At 32.1% G+C, this 13,189-nt stretch overlaps 2 long non-coding RNA genes across 2 annotated transcripts; both read left to right on the forward strand.

Moving 5' to 3' along the window:
• Positions 1 to 5,000: 5,000 nt before the first annotated feature.
• On the forward strand, positions 5,001 to 6,346 carry LOC137724525 (uncharacterized). Its single transcript, XR_011067448.1, has 4 exons — positions 5,001 to 5,146; positions 5,325 to 5,401; positions 5,502 to 5,567; positions 5,781 to 6,346. It is a non-coding gene; the product is annotated as an uncharacterized lncRNA (long non-coding RNA).
• A 113-nt stretch (positions 6,347 to 6,459) lies between these two features.
• Positions 6,460 to 13,036, forward strand: LOC137724526 (uncharacterized). Its single transcript, XR_011067449.1, has 6 exons — positions 6,460 to 7,733; positions 7,830 to 7,968; positions 8,175 to 8,263; positions 9,297 to 9,390; positions 9,879 to 9,972; positions 10,798 to 13,036. It is a non-coding gene; the product is annotated as an uncharacterized lncRNA (long non-coding RNA).
• Positions 13,037 to 13,189: the final 153 nt, after the last annotated feature.

The raw sequence follows: 13,189 nt of genomic DNA on the forward strand, positions 1-13,189 counted from the left end.
CAAGATGTATGAAAGGTAAAAATAAGTGCTGACAGAAAATACAGTTGCTTTTAATGCCCAAGGCCTATCTCATTCATTGAAAAAGTAGACTATCGTAGCGAATCGTGGTAGTTCATATATAGTTGGCAATGGCGTTGGGATATTAATGGCAAAATTTAATGCCCAAGGCCAAGCATTGAAATATGTAACGCCACAACTACTGGTTCATATATAGTTGTGAGAGATTTTTCAATGTGATCAGTACACGAGATAGTATATCACTTGTCACTATACAAATAGTGGGATATGTGTGCTAAAAAGTTAATAACTTAAAAAATAAAATTTCCCGCAACTTCCATTAAAACACGTGGTGTACCGCTTGTGTTTCCATCACAATTAAAAATTTCTCATATAGTTGCAAAAACTCAATAATTCCTTCCAATCCACCAAATACAACAGCAACAAAGCTTTGTCCCACTAAACGGGATTGGCTATATGTCTCCCAGAACGCTATTGTGCTTTGATTTGCGTCAAGTTTTCCATCATCCCTGGGTACTCCATTCTTTTCTTAAAATCTATTTCCAAGTATTATGAGGTTTCCCTTTACTTTTTTTTTTACCTTGACCCTCCGTCTTTTTCTAACAATAGCATTTGTAGGACTTTTGTTCACATATCCATTCATTTTAACCGATTTTCTCTCATCTTATCTTTAATTGTTACCACTCCTATTTTATATCGAATATCTTGGTTTCTAATTTGGTCCTTCTAATCCACCCAATAATTGGTGGAATTTGTGGCCATGTGTTTTCGATGTGCACACCTTGACAAAAATATTGTTTGAAATTTCAATAAAATTGACCAAACTGCAAAGGCATTTACATAATTGAACATGTATTAGAACAACACAAGATGGTAGTCAGAGAGATTGAAATGCCTCTATGAGTTTTTCGACTTTTAAAAAGATGCATTTTCGTAGCTTTGCCACCATGTAGTCCTTTTTTTCAAAACAAAAAAGTAAACATGGTAATCAAATTCTTCATAAAGCCTTTTCATTCCTCATCATCACGAAAGTTTAAATTCATTCCTTGTCAATTTTATTCCCTTTCAATTTCGTTTCCCATTTACAAATTAGAAAAACATTTATAGTGGGAGGTTTTTGAATATACTCAACAATAATATGCGGAAGTTGGCCACTAGGCATATAGGGTCAATTCGTATTTAAGAATTCAAAACGACATGCAGGAAATTAGCCTAATTAGGCGAGCTTCGGTCATTGTCTGTTTGAGGATGACCTAACATGGCAATCATAAGTGTAGAGTTTGCCATAACGTGTGTCGACATCCAGTATATATTAGAAAACAGTGCATGCGCGTTATTGCGGGATTAGAAATTGCAAAATAAATTGTATCAAGATATAGAAGATTGTAACATAGAAGATTAATATTATTTACGTTGAAAACGTTAAGAAGATGTTTACATACAAAAAAGATTACGATTGGAACATGAAAAGTTTTCGTCATGTACCGTTGGTTGAAGTAGCAGAAGATGTTGTCCCATGAACTGAGCTAGTAAAAGCTAGTAAAAGCTGTATTTTAAATCATATGGTGTTGCGTTTACTCCAATAAAAAAATTAAAAAAAAAAGTGAAAACAGTTATGATAGAAATTCAATTAGCAAAGCTACAACCCAGTGAGAATGTGAATTTATAAATTAGATTCACTTACATAGAAACAATTACCTTAGCATTTGCTAACTCTGTGTAAGTTGTTCATGAAGCGCAATTTAGAGCATTATTCTTGAAACTGTAAATCACAAACTTGTTATAGCAGCACTATTAAGTATTAACAGGAATGGATATATTCATTGACCACTTTTAAAAAGTAGAATCTCAAATGAGATGAAAACTGTACATTCACTAAAAAGTAAAATCCCAAATGAGATGAAACAATCAAAGATTCTACTCATATAATTATGTAAGCATGAATGAATATTCAATATGAACATAAAATTATTCTCTTAATTCTGTGAAAATAACGTAACAAAACTTGAAACATACTAACCGTGTCCTTTTAATGCGGATATTGTCAATGTTCACCCTATGAATCAAACCTCGAAATAGTTGCTCTCAAAAAAAGGCAAACACTATACTCCTAAGGATGTAACGTAAGTATTCCATATCTACCAAAATAATTATTTGTATTAAATACAAATTGAAGTTAAATAAGAAGATAGTCATATATAGTTTCGTATCATTTGTATCTGTATCTTACCTTGAAAGCCTGATTCCCTTTTGAAATATCTCTATGACAAAGCAATTCAATCCTCTAGTAAAGAGAAAATACCAAATTCCAGAAATGATACGTTCGAATAATGTTTTAGGTCTTCCAATATTAAAAGGTTAGAAACTCAGAAGACAAAACACCACAATTCATTAAATTCAAAGTTGCACATATTTCTTCTATACCTTGTATATCATGTTTTTTATATGATTGTGACTAAGACCTGATTTCTCTTTGATCAGCCTGGGCAAAAGCCCACAATTATTCTACAAACTCAACACATTATATACATAGAGGAAATTGCTAATGTTAAAATTCAAATAGATTATTCTCTGTAGAAAACTCAAATAGATTATATATCAAAATTCAAAAATAAAGATAGATAAAAACATTATGACTATTGAGCTAGTATTGAATAATGGGTCCACCATATTTATAACTGAAGAGATGCAATCCACCATTAAAATTCTATTAATTAAATAGTTACCCCTGTATCTTTTGCTAATGAATATTCAAAATATCTGGCGATAAAATAATGAATAATGGAATAAATTAATCATCAATTAATTATCATCTAAAAATAATATTCATTAAACCCTACAATAGAGTACATCTACTAAACAGAAGTTAAGATAACTAATATTGAATTTGACCTACTATTTTACTTGTATATTTGTTTTTTAAATTCGGTATAAAATTTGTTGAATGGATACGAAACACCCAACTCTATTAAATTCAATATTTTTTTTTAACAAACGATATTATCCACATTAAGTGGGTGGAGGAGTGGGTTAATCCTCATAATGGGTCAGCAATAATGTGGTTCAAATTCACCTTGGCAATAATAAAATACTAAGTATTTGGTAACATCTTCTAATTGTGCAATTTGGAAAGGCTGGATTCTCACCTTCTCCGGGGCTGGTTCTCCACATCAATCATCATGAGAGAGAGGGAGAAAGCAGGTATTCTTCAGTGTTTGAGTCCTGTATATTGGTAAAAAACCAATTAGGTACTTCGAATTACATAAACATCTTCCAATAGTTCAAATTGGAACTTGAATGAATCCTGAATAAAATGAAAATAATTACCTCAAATCAAAATAGAATAGGATAAACCTTTTATAAAATATTATGAATTAACTCCGAAAAATTTCTTTAACCCAGATCTTTTTGAAAAAAAATTTATATTAATTTGGTGCTTTGTTTGGGTTTGGGAATTACGGATGGTTAAACAAAAATTAAAGAAATAAAATGACAATGTACTGATTTTGCAGAGATACCTGCTGATGGTTTTGCACCTTGGTGAGTAGTGTCATGAGTATTTCATAACACCGAATCTAAACGCAAGATAAGCTAAACAACAAATAAAGTGATTCAACACATTCTGAAAGAAAAGCCCCCAAAAAAAAAAAAAAGTTAATTCAGTTCCCCTAACTAAACCCACAAAACACAACTAATCTCGAGAAGAATAATCTGAGAGAAAAGACATATAAATTTGCTTGACCAAGAAACTAAAAGATAAACCGCACAAAGAAATTATGCATATTTGAAAAGAATTCAACCGATTGTAAAATTCTGTTGGAAAAAAAAAACTAATGACAGGATTTCGGGCATCAATATTCTTTACACTTAAAATGTCAGAAAATTTTTACATAAAAAAATATTTCATCAATACAGCCTAGATACAAAAAATTGTAAATTTTTTTTGTATTTACATGTATTATCTTTGTGAAGTGATATGTATATATGTGTGTGTGTGTAATACTTAAGTTTCAGAATATATAAACTTCAGAACTTAATTCATTTTATAAAATAGAATGAAAAAGATGACTTACACTTTTAAGGCTCCAATATTGATATAAAGTTGAGTCAGTTGATTTGTGGCTACCAACTGTAAATGAAAAATGTAAATGCTAAGTGATATTACATGTTTAATTGTTTTGGCAAGTGCTAATAGCTCGTTTGGATGTGCTTTTAAAATGATTCAAAGCGCTTTTGGTGAAAATATTTTTAGAACCAATCTTTAGTAAAAATGCAAGTAAATTCTGGAAAAACACTTAAATGCTTCTTGGAAGAAGCACATAACTGGTGTTTCTTGCAGAAAACACTTTAAGTGCTTTTGGAACTCAAATTTTTTTTAATCTAAAAGTGCTTTTAGTTATTTTAAAAATACATCCAAACGAGTCTTAAGTTATGTTATTATGTATGATGGCTTGCCAAATACTGATTAAAAAAAAAAACAGTAAAGGGTTAAAACTTGAAATATGCCAGCATTTAAAGTTGAATTGTTAAAATTTAAATCTTAGGATCAACTCACCTTCCTTGATCTATTATGGAGGAATAAACAGAACGTTTCTTGTACTCTTCTTTAACCGCTTCACTAAAAAAAAAAATTAATCTTTAAATATTAAAGCTGAAGATCTTAAATTCATAAGTTATAAACTCAATAAGCTAGTTAAAATAAACATCCATCATGACATAGAACGGAAATTAAGTTGTTTTGTTTCTGAACATTATTTTAGCAATCAAACGGAGGAAATCTGTCATACTAAAAAAACAGTGGTTGTTAAATTTAGTTCTTTAAATTTAGGGTAAATATCAGTTTATTACTTTTAAATTTCGTGAATTTCAATATTTGGTACATTAAGTTTTTTTCGTTTCAGAATTATACCTAATTTTAAAACAATCTTTTAATCAAACTGATAACTCTTGTCATTAAGTGATGACGTGGGCTGCGTGCACAATGACCTTGGAACTTAAGGGTTGGTTTGATCTGGGTTTTCAAGTAAGTACTGCAGGGAAGTGTGGGCTGCTGCTGCTCCGCTCCCTCAACGCTCATTTTTTACACATCGCATCGTCGATCCGATCCCGGCTCCAATCCGCCAAACAGGTTCGTCCCCCTTCCCAAATCCCTAATGTGTATTGTTTATTTCTGTCCAAATTTTGATCTGATTTTTTTCCATATTTCCAGTAAATCATTTGTTATTCCTCCTCATCTCTCTCAGTGCTTTCACCGAAATTTTCAGTTCTTAGTTCGTATTTTGTTTCTGATTTTTGTTTGCGTTCAGTGTGATTTTGTGTGAAAGAATCAAAGATGTTGGGAATTTTAAGGCAAAAAGTGGGAGCTGGAAGCTCATCAGCTATGGTACACCCTCTACTTCTGCAATTTATGAACTTTCATTATATAAAACACTTGATTAATTTATTATTATGTGATTTACTGCCTAATCTTTGTGTTGGTTCAGATTTTGGGGCGGAGGATCCGCCCCGCCACGTCGGCAATGAGGGGTTTCGCATCTTCGGCGAAAGAGGTAATCTGACGCCTACCATCATCCAAACTTTGGCATTTATAATCCATGCGATTGCTTAACAAAAAATTTGTGGTTTTTATTTTTGTGATTGATTAAGAAAAATTAGTTCGTTAATTTGTTGGGCTTGGTTGTTTTGGCATGTTATAAAGCTCCTCTTTATAGTTAGGTTGAGGATCATGTTAATAGAATTTTTTTTTTTAATGGTTGGTTTAGATCGGGCGATTCCGGAGGCCCTGCCATTGATGTTAGTCTGAAGCGATTCCTATCTTATTGACTTATTGCATGTCAAAATCTGCTTCAAATTTGTGATTTAATATAATTGGGCTTTAGAAAAAAATTCATGCTTTTGTCTAATCCAGTTGAGTGATTAGAAAAATTTTCATCAAATTTCTGGGTTCCTGGGGGGTTATGAATCTTTATGTTGAGAGAGCTTGGTTGCTTTAATTGCTAATGAAATTAGCTTCTAAACGTTCATAATTTGCTTTTTTATTTTCGTTCTATATTTTCTTTGAGTTCAGATATATTTTTTTTTTTTTTTTTTTTTTTGATATATTGCCGATGCCAAAATATCATATTTAGAAGGACAAAGATAGCAAGGTTCTAAATCAAATTTTTATCCTTGTTCTCAGATTAAAGGCACATGAAATATGGTATTGATTTTAGAGTCTTTGATTTCTCAGATTGTCTTCATATATCGAATGTCATCTGAATTTAGTTGTAGTTAATTAAAGTTTGTTGTTGTTTAGCTTTTTCAAATGGCAGCCTTAGTATTTGCCCAGTATTTTTTGTGAATTCCAAACTTTGCTTATAATTGTAGGTACCTAAAAGCTGCCAATTGGATTTGTTCCCCAGATGATAATGGTTGTTCTTTTGCTTTGATGTAGAAGTAAGAAAATTGTTTTGCCCCTTATGTATTCTGCTTCTTTCTGTCCGTGTGTTTTTTGTTCAAAGGTTGGTTGGTTGTTAAACTTGCTGCTGTAGAAGAGTTAATTTCTGGTAGGCAGATGATTATAGTGTTGTCCCTATTATGCATAAGGTCGTGGTAATAATATTGTGAGATTTTATGTCTATAAATCCAATAGTGGTTTTGATAATCAGAAAGTAATCTCTCAACTTGTTTGTGATTATAGTTGCTGTGATACTGTCATAGGGACTTTTATCATACTTACAAATTAATTTTGGTATACCCATTCGTGGGTTTAAAATTTTTGTCAGACCCAAAAGTTACCTTGCTGGGTATATTTAAAAAGTAGTTTAATTAATCAATATTACTATGGTAGTTTTCAGGTATATGTTAAATGGAATGAATCCTTTTGGTTTTATTTTTAAAACTACATATCTGTGGTAAGGAGGGATACCTATTGAAGTTTTGAATTTCCAGTAAATCTGATCATCAGGTGCTTAAAGATTTGAATTTTTAAAGTGGTTCCACAAAAATTTGCAAAGCGGATGTTATGTTGCTTGCAGCAGTAGATTGTTCAGGGTTTAGGGTTTATAGTTGAAAAATATTACCAAAAAAAAACTAGGTAATGTGGACCCAAAGGTTGAACTTTTTTAGTATTTTTTGGGGGTTTTGTGTTTGAACTTTTTTAGTATTTTTTTTTGTAGATATAGCCTACAAATGTAGACCCAAAGGTTGGACATAATCATTACTTCCTATTACAATTATTAAAGTTAATCTATATATATAAAGTGAGAGCCCCAGTTTGGTGAAGCTTTCTAAACTCCTAAAATACCCTTACTTAATGACAGTGCGCAAATCAAGGATTTGATACCAAAAGAGGGACAAAAAGGTAAAAACATTAACTATTTGAAACCTAATGGAAAGTGAAAAGGAAGAGACAGTTGCCAGTTCAGTTATTAGTCCTACTCCAACTTCCCACGATCGAAACCAAAGAACAGTTTGACGATTCCCACGACGAAACCAAAGAGCAGTTCAACGATTCCCATGATCTGAGTTTAGTTGAAGGTTCAACAACAACTGCCCACATACCACCGCTATATACAGATGAATTTCGAAAAGATCCCAATTTTCGAAACCAGACTTTGGGACGTCGTCTTGGAGCCCATACTCTTCACACCTTCGATCCCGGACGCCCACTTTCAAGAGCCCAATCTCCTGGCTGTTGCTCATCTTCCCTTCTCTCTTCCGATCGCCATATTTAAGTAAGTTTTCCATTTTGTACAAATCTCTAACCCCAACTTTCCTTTCCATTTAGCTTTCGATTTCAACCTTTGATTCAAGATTTTTTCCAATTGCAGTTTTTTTATTTGGTCCCATCATCTGCACACTTTTTTTTTTTTTTCCATCTTTCCTTATGTGTCCTTAGTAGCTTCCATCACTCTTGCTCTCTCAAAGATTGCATTGAGGCAGAACACGTACTCACTCAAAGACAATCTGGTAAGCATTTTCTTTTTATGTGATACAGTCTTAGATTTTTTGTATTTTCCTTGGTTCTTGGGGGGTTTGTTCAAGTTCTCGAGGGATTTCAAGTTTTTGGGTTGATGATTGAATTTGGAGCTTAATGTGTTTTTTTGTGGTATTTTTTTTAGAGGTAATTTCTTGGTGGGTTTTGTGTTTACTGTAGTCAATTTTGGGTTTTGTAGATTGAGACAGCAAGACTGAAACTCAAAGACGAACAAGCAGAGGAGGAGGTCGGTGAAGAAAAGAGAAGCAAAAGTAAAAGGAAAAAAACGTGAGTTATTTTTTATTATTCTCCCTTTTGAAGAGCAATTTTTGGATTTTCTTTAATTTGTGTCAATCTCCATCTCTGTTCTTCCACTTCCTTTCCACCTCTGTTTGGTACTTTTTAATTTAAAAATGTATCTGTAAATTTTTTTCTGAATTGTATTTGCTTTCTGTAGTGTTTCGAATCTTCTGATTGCATCAAAAATGAATTAATATCCGCAAATTTGATTTTTCATTTGCTGGCTTTTTCTGGTAATGGGTTTTATTCATGAACATTCTCATTGCTGCAAATTTGATTAATTGTTTTTTGAACCTTTGGATGTTACCAAGATTTGATTTTTGCTAAAGGATCTGTCTAATTACATTGGTTTGTGTTTTTTTTTGGGTTGATCTTTCTTTTAATTTAATCATCTTGAAATAAAATTGGAATAACTGCATGTTTTCATTTCACAGTTTACTTTTTAAGTTTTTGGATAGATTGACTTGACCTTCACATTTCTGTGAATTTTTGCGTTGGTTGGTATCCTTTCTTCCTTATCATACTAGACAAAGGGTGATGAACAAAAAGATGGTTGCATTCCGAACAAATGGGGGGAAGTTGTGTCTAAAATTACCTCTCAATGTTATATGTTTCCTTATTATTGAAGTCATGGTATTATATAGCTGCAGTTGGTTAGGTGCTTACGATCTTTTGCAGGAAACATGATAATAACTTAACTGATTTACTTCAAATGTATAAATTGTCTGTACCAATACTTGATGTGTGATAAAGTAAATATTGTTATGGAGGCTTTATATTTTGACTTTTAAGTTCTTTTGTGTTTTGGTACCAATACTTGATGTTTCAGTTGGCACCTCAGTCCTCCCCCTGAATTATTTCAGTTGACACCTCAGTCCTCCCCCTTTTTTTTATCCTACAACTTACTGTGTCGTCATGCTTTCTTTTTTCAGGCTCTTTCAATTTTTATAAAACTGATTCAAGTTATTAAAACAAATACAATTCATGTTTTGTTATGGTTTTACATACTCATTGGTTGCAGACCTATTCGTCGGAGATCGAAGAAAAGGAAAGGTGGGAAAGTCCATTCTTGCCGTAGAGCTCATGTTGGCAGTGAACCTTGAAGAAAACGAAAGGTGAGAATAGCAGAACAGTTGGCTTTTTTCTTTTAGCACCGACTTATTTCCAAAAATTCCCCTAACCTTAATTAGCATTGGCACTTTCAACACTTTCGGAATGTGTTTGCATTTTTTTAATGGCCTCCTATGTTATAGTTATCAGGAAACATGATAATAACTTAACTGATTTACTTCAAATGTATAAATTGTCTGTACCAATACTTGATGTGTGATAAAGTAAATATTGTTATGGAGGCCTTATATTTTGACTTTTAAGTTCTTTTGTGTTTTGGTACCAATACTTGATGTTTCAGTTGGCACCTCAGTCCTCCCCCTGAATTATTTCAGTTGACACCTCAGTCCTCCCCCTTTTTTAAATCCTACAACTTACTGTGTCGTCATGTTTTCTTTTTTCAGGCTCTTTCAATTTTTATAAAACTGATTCAAGTTATTAAAACAAATACAATTCATGTTTTGTTATGGTTTTACATACTCATTGGTTGCAGACCTATTCGTCGGAGATCGAAGAAAAGGAAAGGTGGGAAAGTCCATTCTTGCCGTAGAGCTCATGTTGGCAGTGAACCTTGAAGAAAACGAAAGGTGAGAATAGCAGAACAGTTGGCTTTTTTCTTTTAGCACCGACTTATTTCCAAAAATTCCCCTAACCTTAATTAGCATTGGCACTTTCAACACTTTCGGAATGTGTTTGCATTTTTTTAATGGCCTCCTATGTTATACATGCAAATAGTTATAGTTATCAGAACATCTATCTGATGTTTTACCTCATCCAACAGCTTATTTACACTCCCACTGTTTTGGTTAGAAGTTAATTAGAAGAGTCTTCATTCCATCGACATCCTTTCCTTCACAATTTATGCTGAAAATTCATCGCACAATGTAATATGAAACGTTTAGTTGGCATGTTAACTTTCAGAAGCATGAGATGATCAACAATGAATGTGCATGATACCTTTTTTTTATCCTACTGGGTTGTCTTCATCTTCGGTCTCAAAAGCCTTCCTTAACTTTTCTTCATCTAATCTCAAAAGCCCTCCTTGCATGTTTCAGCTTTTTAGTACAGCTTTTATGTTTTGGATTTTTTTTTTTTGGCGGTTTACCACATATTTGGCTGAGTGGAAAAAAAAGTTAGTAATCATTTATGACTTCAGATTCCTTGAATGCTCAATATTTTAGTTGGTGGTGTGCTCTGTGATTTGTGTGATTCAGAGATAGTTGGAATTGATTCCTTGAATATTTTTCACTCTCTTTTTTCCAATTTTGTAATAAAGTGGTGTGCTGTGTGCCTTCTTAGTTCGATAATTAAGCTAAGTACCATTTGGAATCATGCTAAATAATTGATAGAAGCATAAACTAGATCTCATTTGGAATATATTATGAAGATTTATGCATCAATTTTGTTTGCAGACCTATTCGTCAGGCCTCAAAGAAAAGGGAAGGTGGGGAAAGTGTATTCCTGGTAATCTATATATATAAAGTGAGAAGGCCAGTTTGGTGAAGTTTTCAAAAATGCCAAGAAAGCCCCTTCATTTTCTTCACAATTGAAATCCAAAAAAGTTTCGAAAATGAGGACAAATTCGTAAACAACCATTACTGAATAGAAAAAAAAAAAAAAAAAATCTATAAATGGACGTGCTTAACAGTTAACCCTCATAAACTGCTAAGCAGTAGTGGGCAGTTCAAAAACACAAATTAAAAAAAAAAAAAAAAAAAAAAAACTATCTTTACCATATATGTAACAAAGAAGGTTACAGTAGAAAGAAAATATAAATAAATAAATAAAAAACAAAATTCAAAAAGTATTGGAAAAGAAAACGGAAAATTGAAAAAAAAAAGAAAAACAAGTAGATGTGCTTAACCCTCTCAACTGCTAAGCGGTAGTGGGCAGTTTTCTCCCCCATAGAATTCCACAATCTGAGTTGGAAACAAAACATGTTAATTAAAATAAAAAAATCATGATAATTATCCTCTAAAAGTTAGTAGTTATGGAGAGGAGAGAGAGATAAATAATAAAAAGGCAACAAAAAAATATTAAAAATAAAACAAATCTATATATATAAAGTGAGAAGGCCATATATATAAAGTGAGAATGTCAGTTTGGTGAAGCTTTCAAAAATGCCAAGAAAGCCCCTTCATTTTATTCACAATTGAAATCCAAAAAAGTTTCGAAAATGAGGACAAATTCGTAAACAACCATTACTGAATAGAAAACCTATATATATAAAGTGAGAAGGCCAATTTGGTGAAGCTTTCAAAAATGCCAAGAAAGCCCCTTCATTTTCTTCACAATTGAAATCCAAAAAAGTTTCGAAAATGAGGACAAATTCGTAAACAACCATTACTGAATAGAAAACAAATAAAAAAAAATCTATAAATGGACGTGCTTAACAGTTAACCCTCATAAACTGCTAAGCAGTAGTGGGCAGTTCAAAAACACAAATTAAAAAAAAAAAAAAAAAAAAAAAACTATCTTTTCGGCCCCTTCTCCCGTTGGGCACTACCTCCGATGGGAAAAGATACCCGTAGGACCATTCCGGCAGTTTTTCAAGCAGGTTACAGTAGAAAGAAAATATAAATAAATAAAAAATTCAAAAAGTATTGGAAAAGAAAACGGAAAATTGAAAAAAAAAAGAAAAACAAGTAGATGTGCTTAAGCCTCTGAACTACTAAGCGGTAGTGGGCAGTTTTCTCTCCCATATAATTCCACAATCTGAGTTGGAAACAAAACATGGTAATTAAAATAAAAAAATATGATAATTATCCTCTAAAAGTTAGTAATTATGGAGAGGAGAGAGAGATAAATAATAAAAAGGCAACAAAAAAATATTAAAAATAAAACAAATTAAAATAAATAGAAAAAAAATAGATAATCCAAACTAAAATGGCAAAACCGTTCGGAAGAGAAGAGGATGAATGTGGCGTCATTTTTGAAACTGCTATGAGCATTTATCGTGTGGTTTTTTAAATAGATATCTATGGGAAAGCGCCTCAAAAAAATTTTGACTAGCCGGGTTTCTTTTTTAGTTATTCTTCTCTTTTATTCACCTTAATTTCTTGATGCATGATTTTTAACAAATATTTCTTACAATGTTTATGCTTCCATTTTGATTAGTACGGTTCTTGCTATATTTTAGATTATTAAACAAACAAACAACAAATAAAAGTAAAGGGACGTGATGGGTAACTCCTCCATTTGAGGATGAGATATTAATATCTCACAAAATTATATTAAACAAAAAGAAACAAATAAAAGTAGGGGACGTGATGAATAACTCTTCCATTTTAGGATGAGATATTAAAGTCAGAGATAATTGTACTGAACATCATTTTAGGAGAGAAATATTAAAAAATTAAGTAAAAAAAAAAAAAAGACACCATAAAATCAAATTCTATCAGCCAAACAAAAAAAAAAAAGACACCATAATAATTAGCAAGCAAAAAAAAAAAAAAAAAAAAAAAGGTGGATTGGTTAGTGTAAAATTCATAAATTTCATTTTTGGGTACAATGAGTAGGTGCAAAAAGACTAAGTTAGATGATTGAACATAATAAAAAATTGAAAATAATAAGAAATTGTTGTGATGGACACAAACACATTTTATAAAATAATCACTTAAGAAATATAAGAATATTTAAAACAACACATCTTTGGAGCGCGTAGCGCCCGTGATGCAAAAATGCCTCTCGCACGCAGTTAGTGCGTGCAGAGAGGCTAGTTATCTTTTATATAGAAAGCCGGAGGCCGGTCCTCGACAAAAAAATTGGACGCAAATGCCTGTCGGCCAAAACAAATTCGAAACG

Source organism: Pyrus communis, chromosome 2 (assembly GCF_963583255.1).
Source record: "Pyrus communis chromosome 2, drPyrComm1.1, whole genome shotgun sequence".
In the NCBI taxonomy this organism is placed as follows: Eukaryota; Viridiplantae; Streptophyta; class Magnoliopsida; order Rosales; family Rosaceae; genus Pyrus; species Pyrus communis.